Genomic DNA, 10,000 nt, shown 5'->3' with positions numbered 1-10,000 from the left:
CCGGGCACGATTCAGGCAGCAGCAGCGGAAGCGAGCGATACCGACACGCCCGGCGGGGAGAAGGCCCTCGTCTCTCTCCCCGCCTTGCCACGGGAGCACCGGGACGTGCTAGAGGAGACAGCGACCCGCGGAAGCGGGGCGCGCCCCCGGCACGCCAGGACCTTAGAGCCGGGGCGGCTCGCTCGGCAGCGGGCGGGGGTACGGGCCACAAAGCCGCCCCTCTCAGGCTAGAGGTTTCATTTAGGGAGGAACCCTCGGGGACCCCACCCGGGCAGGTGAGGCCTCACGCGCGGCGCCGCTTTTAGCCCCTTTTAACTTTCGCGACGCCGCCGCCTCGCTCTCGGCTCGGCCAACCCCCGCCACACGCAGCTGCTCGCGGCCGGCACCCGCGGGTACCCGGAACCGAGGACGACACCGGCGCCTCACGCGTTTTAGGACACCTGAAAACTCACGGGGCCACGCAGCAGTCACAAAGCCGGTTGCGGTAGACCGGTCCCCGAACCCTGCCCCAGCGCCGGGGGGGAGGTGGAAAGGGGAGGATGCGGCAAGGCACGCGCCGGGCCGCTAACGCCACGGCTCCCCCCCGCTCGAGCCGCTCGGGGCTGGGGGAACGAGGACGACACCTCACACGCGACGGGAAGCGAAGTGGAAAGGAAGACCGCCCTTGCCCTGCCGGCCGGGGGCCCTTTCCGACGCGACCCGAAAGGCCTCATCGATCAACAAGGACAGAAGGAAAGGAAGCCAGCGGAGGCCCCACGGCCTCGCTCTTCTGGGACAGACACAGCCACGCGCACCCGCCACCGCCCTCGGGAGCAGCCAGCAGGCACGGGGCTCGGCGTGCGGGCAACACGCCGGAGGAGCAAACGGGGCGCCCTCCAGAGATGGGGGGGGGGGCAAGCTGCACCGGGCCGCACCGGCTCACAGGGCACCTCTGCCTCCCCGAAATGTGGGCTTGCATTTTCCCTCAAGCTGCACCGAGTTACATCTCCATCACGGGGCGCCCCTCTGGAGCCAGGAGGAAGCCGTGCTGGGGCACCGGCTTGCCCTCCTCCCCCCATGCCGGGCTCCATAGCATACGAGTGGCCAGTCACCGCCGCTGGCTTTTCCCTTCGATGCCGTGCCCCCGCGGGCTGCGGCTTTGGTCATGGGGGGGAACCCCCGTGAAGAGGGTCCAGTGCTGGGAACTCTCTCTGCCCCTTACCGGGCTCTCTCTCGCCGTGCCTGGACGGGCTTGCTTTCCATTCTTGGTGGGACCGACGCCGGCACCACGTCTCCCCGGCTTTCTCTGCCCCCGTGCCCCACCGGGCAAACGTCGCTTCGGGGGTTCCACACTTCGGCAGTGGCCGGCGCCAGCCACTCGTCAACTTTTTTTCTTTTCCCCGCTTTCGTTGCCGAGCCCGGGCTGGGCTCCGGCTCACGGACGAGCGAAACCCATCCAACACCGCTGAGGGTGCGCCAGCGGCCGCTCCAAACCGCCGCGCCTTTGTTCGGCCCCGCGGGTCCCCTCTCTGACCCGGGCGAAAGCCACCGAGAAGCCAGACGGACCCCTGCCCAGCCGCCTGGCGGGTGGCTTGGAGCAGCCGCTCGGCAGCGCTGCCCTGGGAGTGCTCGGCGTCGCTTGTTCCCTCATATACGGAACTGGAGGGCCGTCAGCTCCGCGAGCGCACAACCAGCCGACCTCCGCCCAGCGGCAGGTCGCAGAAATCACGCCGGCTTGTACGATGACGTAGGCGGAGGCAGAGCGCAACAGCGACCCCTTGGCGACAAGCGCGATCTCCGCGGAGAGCACGTCTACTCGCCGAGGGAGAGCACGTCTACTCGCCCAGGGAGAGCACGTCTACTCGCCCAGGGAGAGCACGTCTACTCGCCGAGGGAGAGCACGTCTACTCGCCGAGGGAGAGCACGTCTACTCGCCGAGGGAGAGCACGTCTACTCGCCCAGGGAGAGCACGTCTACTCGCCCAGGGAGAGCACGTCTACTCGCCCAGGGAGAGCACGTCTACTCGCCCAGGGAGAGCACGTCTACTCGCCCAGGGAGAGCACGTCTACTCGCCCAGGGAGAGCACGTCTACTCGCCGAGGGAGAGCACGTCTACCCGCCGAGGGAGAGCACGTCTACTCGCCCAGGGAGAGCACGTCTACTCGCCGAGGGAGAGCACGTCTACTCGCCGAGGGAGAGCACGTCTACTCGCCGAGGGAGAGCACGTCTACTCGCCGAGGGAGAGCACGTCTACTCGCCCAGGGAGAGCACGTCTACTCGCCCAGGGAGAGCACGTCTACCTCCCGCCTGAGGGAGAGCACGGGGGGGGGGGGACAAAGACAGGCGGCAGCAGCTTCGGTGAACGTCACCCGGGAGGCGACCGGGGCTGTCCCGGGGCAGTCCCGGGAAGCCGGCGTCCGACACAGGGAACCGTCAGCTGCCGGACCGGGGCGAATCCCCGCGGCCACGGCAGGGGTGGGGGCTCGAAGACAGCCGGCAGTCGCCTCGGTGAACGTCACCCGGCCGGCGACCGCGGCCGTTCCGGGGCCGTCCCGGGAAGCCTGCGACAGGCACGGGGTCCCAGCCGCGGCCGGACCGACTCGAAGCCCCGCGGCCCCGGCACGGGGGAGGCCCAAAGACTGGCGGCAGCCGCTTCGCTGAACGTCACCCGGCCGGCGACCGGGGCCGTCCCGGGGCTGTCCCGGGATGCCGGCTTCCGGCACGGGGTCCCGGCCGCGGCCGGAGCGGCTCGAATCCCCGCGGTCCCGGCAGCAGCCGGAGCCGCTCGCCGTTCGGGCTCCCGGCACCCTACGGATCCGCCGACTCGTTCGCGGGCGGCGGGGGGAGGCAGTGAAGGAGGTGCGGGCAGAAGCGGCAGCGGAGGCGGAGGGGGGGGGGGGCTCGAAGACAGCCGGCAGCCGCTTCGGAGAACGTCACCCGGCCGGCGACCGCGGCCGTTCCGGGGCCGTCCCGGGAAGCCTGCGACAGGCACGGGGTCCCGGCCTCGGCCGGACCCGCACTGGATGCCGCCGCCTCGGGCTCTCGGGACGGTATGGATCCGCCGACTCGTTCGCCGGCGGCGGGGGGAGGCAGTGGAGGGGGTGCGGGGAGAAGCGGCAGCGGAGGCGGAGGGGGGGGGGGGCTCGAAGACAGCCGGCAGCCGCTTCGGTGAACGTCACCCAGGAGGCGATCGGGGCCGTCCCGGGGCCGTCCCGGGATGCTGGCTTCCGCCACGGGGTCCCGGCCGCGGCCGGAGCGGCTCGAATCCCCGCGGTCCCGGCAGCAGCCGGAGCCGCTCGCCGTTCGGGCTCCCGGCACCCTACGGATCCGGCGACTCGTTCGCCGGCGGCGGGGGGAGGCAGTGGAGGGGGTGCGGGCAGAAGCGGCAGCGGAGGCGGAGGGGGGGGGGCTCGAAGACAGCCGGCAGCCGCTTCGGTGAACGTCACCCGGCCGGCGACCGGGGCCGTCCCGGGGCTGTCCGGGGATGCCGGCTTCCGGCACGGGGGTCCCGGCCGCGGCCGGAGCGGCTCGAATCCCCGCGGTCCCGGCAGCAGCCGGAGCCGCTCGCCGTTCGGGCTCCCGGCACCCTACAGATCCGGCGACTCGTTCGCGGGCGGCGGGGGGAGGCAGTGGAGGGGGTGCGGGCAGAAGCGGCAGCGGAGGCGGAGGGGGGGGGGGGGGGCTCGGAGACAGCCGTCAGCCGCTTCGGTGAACGTCACCCGGGAGGCGACCGGGACCGGCCCGGGAAGCCATCGTCCGGCCCCGGATCCCGGCCGCGGCCGGACCGGCTCGAAGCCCCGCGGCCCCGGCACGGGGGAGGCCCAAAGACTGGCGGCAGCCGCTTCGCTGAACGTCACCCGGCCGGCGACCGGGGCCGTCCCGGGGCCGTCCCGGGATGCCGGCTTCCGGCACGGGGTCCCGGCCGCGGCCGGAGCGGCTCGAAGCCCCGCGGTCCCGGCAGCAGCCGGAGCCGCTCGCCGTTCGGGCTCCCGGCACCCTACGGATCCGCCGACTCGTTCGCCGGCGGCGGGGGGAGGCAGTGGAGGGGGTGCGGGCAGAAGCGGCAGCGGAGGCGGAGGGGGGGGGGGGCTCGAAGACAGCCGGCAGCCGCTTCGGTGAACGTCACCCGGCCGGCGACCGGGGCCGTCCCGGGGCTGTCCGGGGATGCCGGCTTCCGGCACGGGGTCCCGGCCGCGGCCGGAGCGGCTCGAATCCCCGCGGTCCCGGCAGCAGCCGGAGCCGCTCGCCGTTCGGGCTCCCGGCACCCTACAGATCCGGCGACTCGTTCGCCGGCGGCGGGGGGAGGCAGTGGAGGGGGTGCGGGGCAGAAGCGGCAGCGGAGGCGGAGGGGGGGGGGGGGCTCGAAGACAGCCGGCAGCCGCTTCGGTGAACGTCACCCGGGAGGCGACCGGGACCGGCCCGGGAAGCCATCGTCCGGCCCGGGATCCCGGCCGCGGCCGGACCGGCTCGAAGCCCCGCGGCCCCGGCACGGGGGAGGCCCAAAGACTGGCGGCAGCCGCTTCGCTGAACGTCACCCGGCCGGCGACCGGGGCCGTCCCGGGGCCGTCCCGGGATGCCGGCTTCCGGCACGGGGTCCCGGCCGCGGCCGGAGCGGCTCGAATCCCCGCGGCCCCCGGCAGCAGCCGGAGCCGCTCGCCGTTCGGGCTCCCGGCACCCTACAGATCCGGCGACTCGTTCGCCGGCGGCGGGGGGAGGCAGTGGAGGGGGTGCGGGGAGAAGCGGCAGCGGAGGCGGAGGGGGGGGGGGGGCTCGAAGACAGCTGGCAGCCGCTTCGGTGAACGTCACCCGGGAGGCGACCGGGACCGGCCCGGGAAGCCATCGTCCGGCCCGGGATCCCGGCCGCGGCCGGACCGGCTCGAAGCCCCGCGGCCCCGGCACGGGGGAGGCCCAAAGACTGGCGGCAGCCGCTTCGCTGAACGTCACCCGGCCGGCGACCGGGGCCGTCCCGGGGCCGTCCCGGGATGCCGGCTTCCGGCACGGGGTCCCGGCCGCGGCCGGAGCGGCTCGAAGCCCCGCGGCCCCGGCAGCAGCCGGAGCCGCTCGCCGTTCGGGCTCCCGGCACCCTACGGATCCGGCGACTCGTTCGCCGGCGGCGGGGGGAGGCAGTGGAGGCGGTGCGGGGAGAAGCGGCAGCGGAGGCGGAGGGGGGGCGGGGGGGACGATAGTGGCGGGGGGGGCGGGGGGTGCTCGAAGGCAGCCGGCAGCCGGTTCGGTGAACATTCGCCGGGGCGGGGGGGGCGACCTGTCCGTGCCCGGGGCAGCCCCGGGAAGCCGGCAGCCAGCACGGGGGTCCCGGCAGCACCTGTTCCCTGCCCTGGGACTTGCCGTGCCCGGCGGCCGGTTGCCGGGTGGGGGGGAGCGATGAGAGGCGGGGCGCAGCGGCCGGGGGCAGCGCCGGGCCGCAGCGGGGGGCTGGGCGGGTGGGGTAGGCGTCGAGCGGCAAGCCCTCGGCTGCAGCGAATGTTCGGCGGTGCGGGGCGGGGGGGGACGGGACGACACGTTGGGGGCGCCGAGTCCGAGCCACCCCCGGCCCCAGGGGCGGCCGGAGGGGGAGGCCGGTGCCTGGCCCTGGGAGCTGCTGGGCGCCGGATGGCCGAGGGTGCGTCAGAAGCCGCCCGAGCGGTCGAGCAGGTCCTCCAGAAAGGCCTAGGGTGGCTTCGAGGGCCCCGGGAGCAGTCGAGGGAGGCCTCCAGGCAGGTCTGGAGTGGATGGGAGGCCTTCCAAAGCAGACAAGGGAGGCTGCCAGCGGGGCCTAGGCTGGCACTGCAGCCTGTAAATGGTTGGGGGGGGGGGCCTCTGGTGCGGCCGGAGTCTCTGGGTGGCGTCCAGAGAGGTGCAAAAGATCCTCTGGTGCGGCCTGTGGTGGCGGAGAAGCCTGCAGAGCGTGCGGGGGAGGCTTCTGGTGCGGCCTGGGGTGGGTCGGAAGCCTGCAGAGCGTGCGGGAGAGGCTTCTGGTGCGGCCTGGGGTGGCTGAGAAGCCTGCAGAGCGTGCGGGAGAGGCTTCTGCTGCGGCCTGGGGTGGCTGAGAAGCCTGCAGAGCGTGCGGGGGAGGCTTCTGTTGGGGCCTGGGGTGGGTCAGAAGCCTACAGAGCGTGCGGGGGAGGCTTCTGTTGCGGCCTGGGGTGGGTCGGAAGCCTGCAGAGCATGCGGGGGAGGCTTCTGCTGCGGCCTGGGGTGGCTGAGAAGCCTGCAGAGCGTGCGGGAGAGGCTTCTGCTGCGGCCTGGGGTGGCTGAGAAGCCTGCAGAGCGTGCGGGAGAGGCTTCTGTTGGGGCCTGGGGTGGGTCGGAAGCCTGCAGAGCGTGCGGGAGAGGCTTCTGTTGGGGCCTGGGGTGGCTGAGAAGCCTGCAGAGCGTGCGGGGGAGGCTTCTGGTGCGGCCTGGGGTGGCTGAGAAGCCTGCAGAGCGTGCGGGGGAGGCTTCTGGTGCGGCCTGGGGTGGCTGAGAAGCCTGCAGAGCGTGCGGGGGAGGCTTCTGGTGCGGCCTGGGGTGGCTGAGAAGCCTGCAGAGCGTGCGGGGGAGGCTTCTGGTGCGGCCTGGGGTGGGACGGAAGCCTGCAGAGCGTGCGGGAGAGGCTTCTGCTGCGGCCTGGGGTGGGTCGGAAGCCTGCAGAGCGTGCGGGAGAGGCTTCTGTTGCGGCCTGGGGTGGGTCGGAAGCCTGCAGAGCGTGCGGGAGAGGCTTCTGCTGCGGCCTGGGGTGGGTCGGAAGCCTGCAGAGCGTGCGGGAGAGGCTTCTGCTGCGGCCTGGGGTGGCTGAGAAGCCTGCAGAGCGTGCGGGAGAGGCTTCTGGTGCGGCCTGGGGTGGCTGAGAAGCCTGCAGAGCGTGCGGGAGAGGCTTCTGCTGCGGCCTGGGGTGGCTGAGAAGCCTGCAGAGCGTGCGGGAGAGGCTTCTGCTGCGGCCTGGGGTGGCTGAGAAGCCTGCAGAGCGTGCGGGAGAGGCTTCTGCTGTGGCCTGGGGTGGCTGAGAAGCCTGCAGAGCGTGCGGGAGAGGCTTCTGGTGCGGCCTGGGGTGGCTGAGAAGCCTGCAGAGCGTGCGGGAGAGGCTTCTGGTGCGGCCTGGGGTGGCTGAGAAGCCTGCAGAGCGTGCGGGAGAGGCTTCTGCTGTGGCCTGGGGTGGGTCGGAAGCCTGCAGAGCGTGCGGGGGAGGCTTCTGGTGCGGCCTGGGGTGGGTCGGAAGCCTGCAGAGCATGCGGGGGAGGCTTCTGCTGCGGCCTGGGGTCTCTGGGTGGCCTCTAGAGAGGTGCAAAAGACCCTCTGGGTTGGGCTGGGGTGGCTCTTGGACCCCTGCCACACAGTGGGGAGAGGCCTCCGGCCCGCCACCTGTGTCCCTGTGTGCCTGAGTGCCTGTGTCCCTGTGTCCCTGTGTCCCTGTGTCCCTGTGTCCCTGTGTCCCTGAGTGCCTGAGTGCCTGAGTGCCTGTGTCCCTGTGTCCTTGTGTCCCTGTGTCCCTGTGTCCCTGAGTGCCTGAGTGCCTGTGTCCCTGTGTCCCTGTGTCCCTGAGTGCCTGAGTGCCTGAGTGCCTGTGTCCCTGTGTCCTTGTGTCCCTGTGTCCCTGTGTCCCTGTGTGCCTGAGTGCCTGTGTCCCTGTGTCCCTGTCTGTGTACCTGTGTGCGAGAGTGTCCGGCACGCCACCCAGCGGCGGCGGGCAAGCAGGTAGGCGGGGTGGGCGGGCCGGCGAGGGCCAGTGTGAGTTTGGGGGGTGGGAGGGGAGGCGGCAGCTGGAAGCGTCAGAGGAGGGGGCGTGGCTCCGGCTGGCCCCGGGAGCAGGTTCCCGGGACCGGGACCGGCTGGACCCGGCGGGTGGTTGATCCCGGGGCGGGGGGCAGAGGCGGCGGGAAGCGGCAGCTGCGTGTGCGGCGGGGGGGTGGAGGGCGAACCGCGGCGGGAAGCGGATGCTTCAGAGCAGGTTACGGGGGCGGGGACGGACGACACCACCTGTCCCCGCCCCGGGACGGGCTGGACCCGGCGCCCTGGACCCGGCGCCGTGTACCCGCCGCCGCCCCCGCCGCCGCCCCCCTCCGCCACCCCGGGACCCCGACGTTTTTTGGCGCCCGCGCCTTTTTTTGCTCCCCGCCTGCCCGCGCTGCCCCGGGCCCTCCCCCGGGGCGGGGCGGGAGGGAGGGACGGACGGACGGGTAGCCGGGGATCTCCGAGCGCGCGCCACCAGACCGAGGCGGGTCCCGGCGGCGGCGGCGGCGGCGGCGGCGGCGGCAGCAAGCGACGGCGGGGGGGGCAGGCTAGGGAGAGAGGGGGAGCGGCATGCGGTAGGGCTGGGGGGTTTGTTTCGGGGGGGAGGGGTGGGGGGGGGTGGCAGCGGTCAGCGAGAGCGGGGAGAGGGGGAGCGGCATGCGGTAGGGCTGGGGTGTTTTTGGGGTGGGGGCGTTGGGGGGATTAGCGGGCGGGCGGGCAGCCGAGCCAAGCGGCAAGCCGGGGGGGCGGGCGAGGGCGGCTTTAGGGCCGGAGGAGCGGAGCGCAACCTCCCCCGTGCAGGCTCCAGCGTGGAGAGCAGCAAGTTTTTGGGGACGGGGGACGACGGACGGGAGGGGCAGCGGCGAGAGGCTAGCTGCGGCAAGGGGCACCGGCACGGCCGCCCTAACAGCGCCGCCTCGGTCGCAGGGGTTAGAGAGCAGCCGGGCAGCCCGGGAGGGAAGCGGCAGCCCGCGAAGGGGGGAAGGGGGGGCTCCGCGCAAACCGCTAACGGGAGCCGGGGGGTGTGGGGAGCTGGGGGTGGCAGCAGCGGCAAGAGGCAACGTCGGGAGGGGGGGCTCCGCGCAAACCGGTAACGGGGGCCGGGGGGTGTGGGGGGGGGCGGTGGCGGCCGCGGCAAGAGGCAACGGCAGGCGGGGGGGCTCCGCGCAAACCGGCAGCGGGGGGGGGGGGGCGGGGGGTAGCGGCAAGAGGCAACGGCGGGAAGGGGGGGCTCCGCGCAAACCGCTAACGGGAGCCGGGGGGTGTGGGGAGCTGGGGGTGGCAGCAGCGGCAAGAGGCAACGTCGGGAGGGGGGGCTCCGCGCAAACCGGTAACGGGGGCCCGGGGGTGTGGAGGGGGCGGTGGTGGCCGCGGCGAGAGGCAACGGCAGGCGGGGGCGCTCCGCGCAAACCGGCAGCGGGGGGGGGGCGGGGGGTAACGGCAAGAGGCAACGGCGGGAAGGGGGGCCTCCGCGCAAACCGGCAGCGGGGGGGGGGCGGGGGTAGCGGCAAGAGGCAACGGCGGGAAGGGGGGGCTCCGCGCAAACCGGCAGCGGGGGGGGGGCGGGGGGTAGCGGCAAGAGGCAACGGCGGGAAGGGGGGGCTCCGCGCAAACCGGCAGCGGGGGGGGGGCGGGGGGTAGCGGCAAGAGGCAACGGCGGGAAGGGGGGGCTCCGCGCAAACCGGCAGCGGGGGGGGGGCGGGGGGTAGCGGCAAGAGGCAACGGCGGGAAGGGGGAGCTCCGCGCAAACCGGCAGCGGGGGGGGGGCGGGGGGTAGCGGCAAGAGGCAACGTCGGGAGGGGGGGGCTCCGCGCAAACCGGCAGCGGGGGGGGGGCGGGGTGGTAGCGGCAAGAGGCAACGTCGGGAGGGGGGGCGCCGCGCAAACCGGCAACGGGGGCGGGGGGGGGAGGCGGTCAGGGGCGGGGGGAGATTTCTAGAGATGCCGGCAGACCTTCTCCCCGGAGAACAGCGCTGTTGAAGAAAAGACTGCTTCAGAACACAACCTTTAATGAAAGACGCTCGATGAAAACAACACTTAATAAAAGAAGGTTTCATGCCGACTGCCTCTCTTCATTTACGCCGCCGCGGGGGGGGGGGGGTTGGGGGCCGGGCGGGCGATACCAGGCGGCCCTCGTCCCGGGGACCACGTCTACCCCGCGGTTCCAGCCTCCGCGCGCTAAGTGCCCGCCCGGCCGCGGGGAGCACGTCTACCTCCTGCCGCACGGCTCAGTGCACTAAGTCCCCCCTCGCCATGGAGAGCACGTCTACCTGCCAGCTCAGGGAGAGCACGTCTACTCACCGAGGGAGAGCACGT

The sequence above is a fragment of the Melanerpes formicivorus genome, unplaced genomic scaffold (assembly GCF_026170545.1).
Source record: "Melanerpes formicivorus ecotype bairdi unplaced genomic scaffold, bMelFor1.0.p_v2 SCAF_201, whole genome shotgun sequence".
In the NCBI taxonomy this organism is placed as follows: domain Eukaryota; kingdom Metazoa; phylum Chordata; class Aves; order Piciformes; family Picidae; genus Melanerpes; species Melanerpes formicivorus.
Note: the sequence above shows the minus strand (reverse complement) of the source record.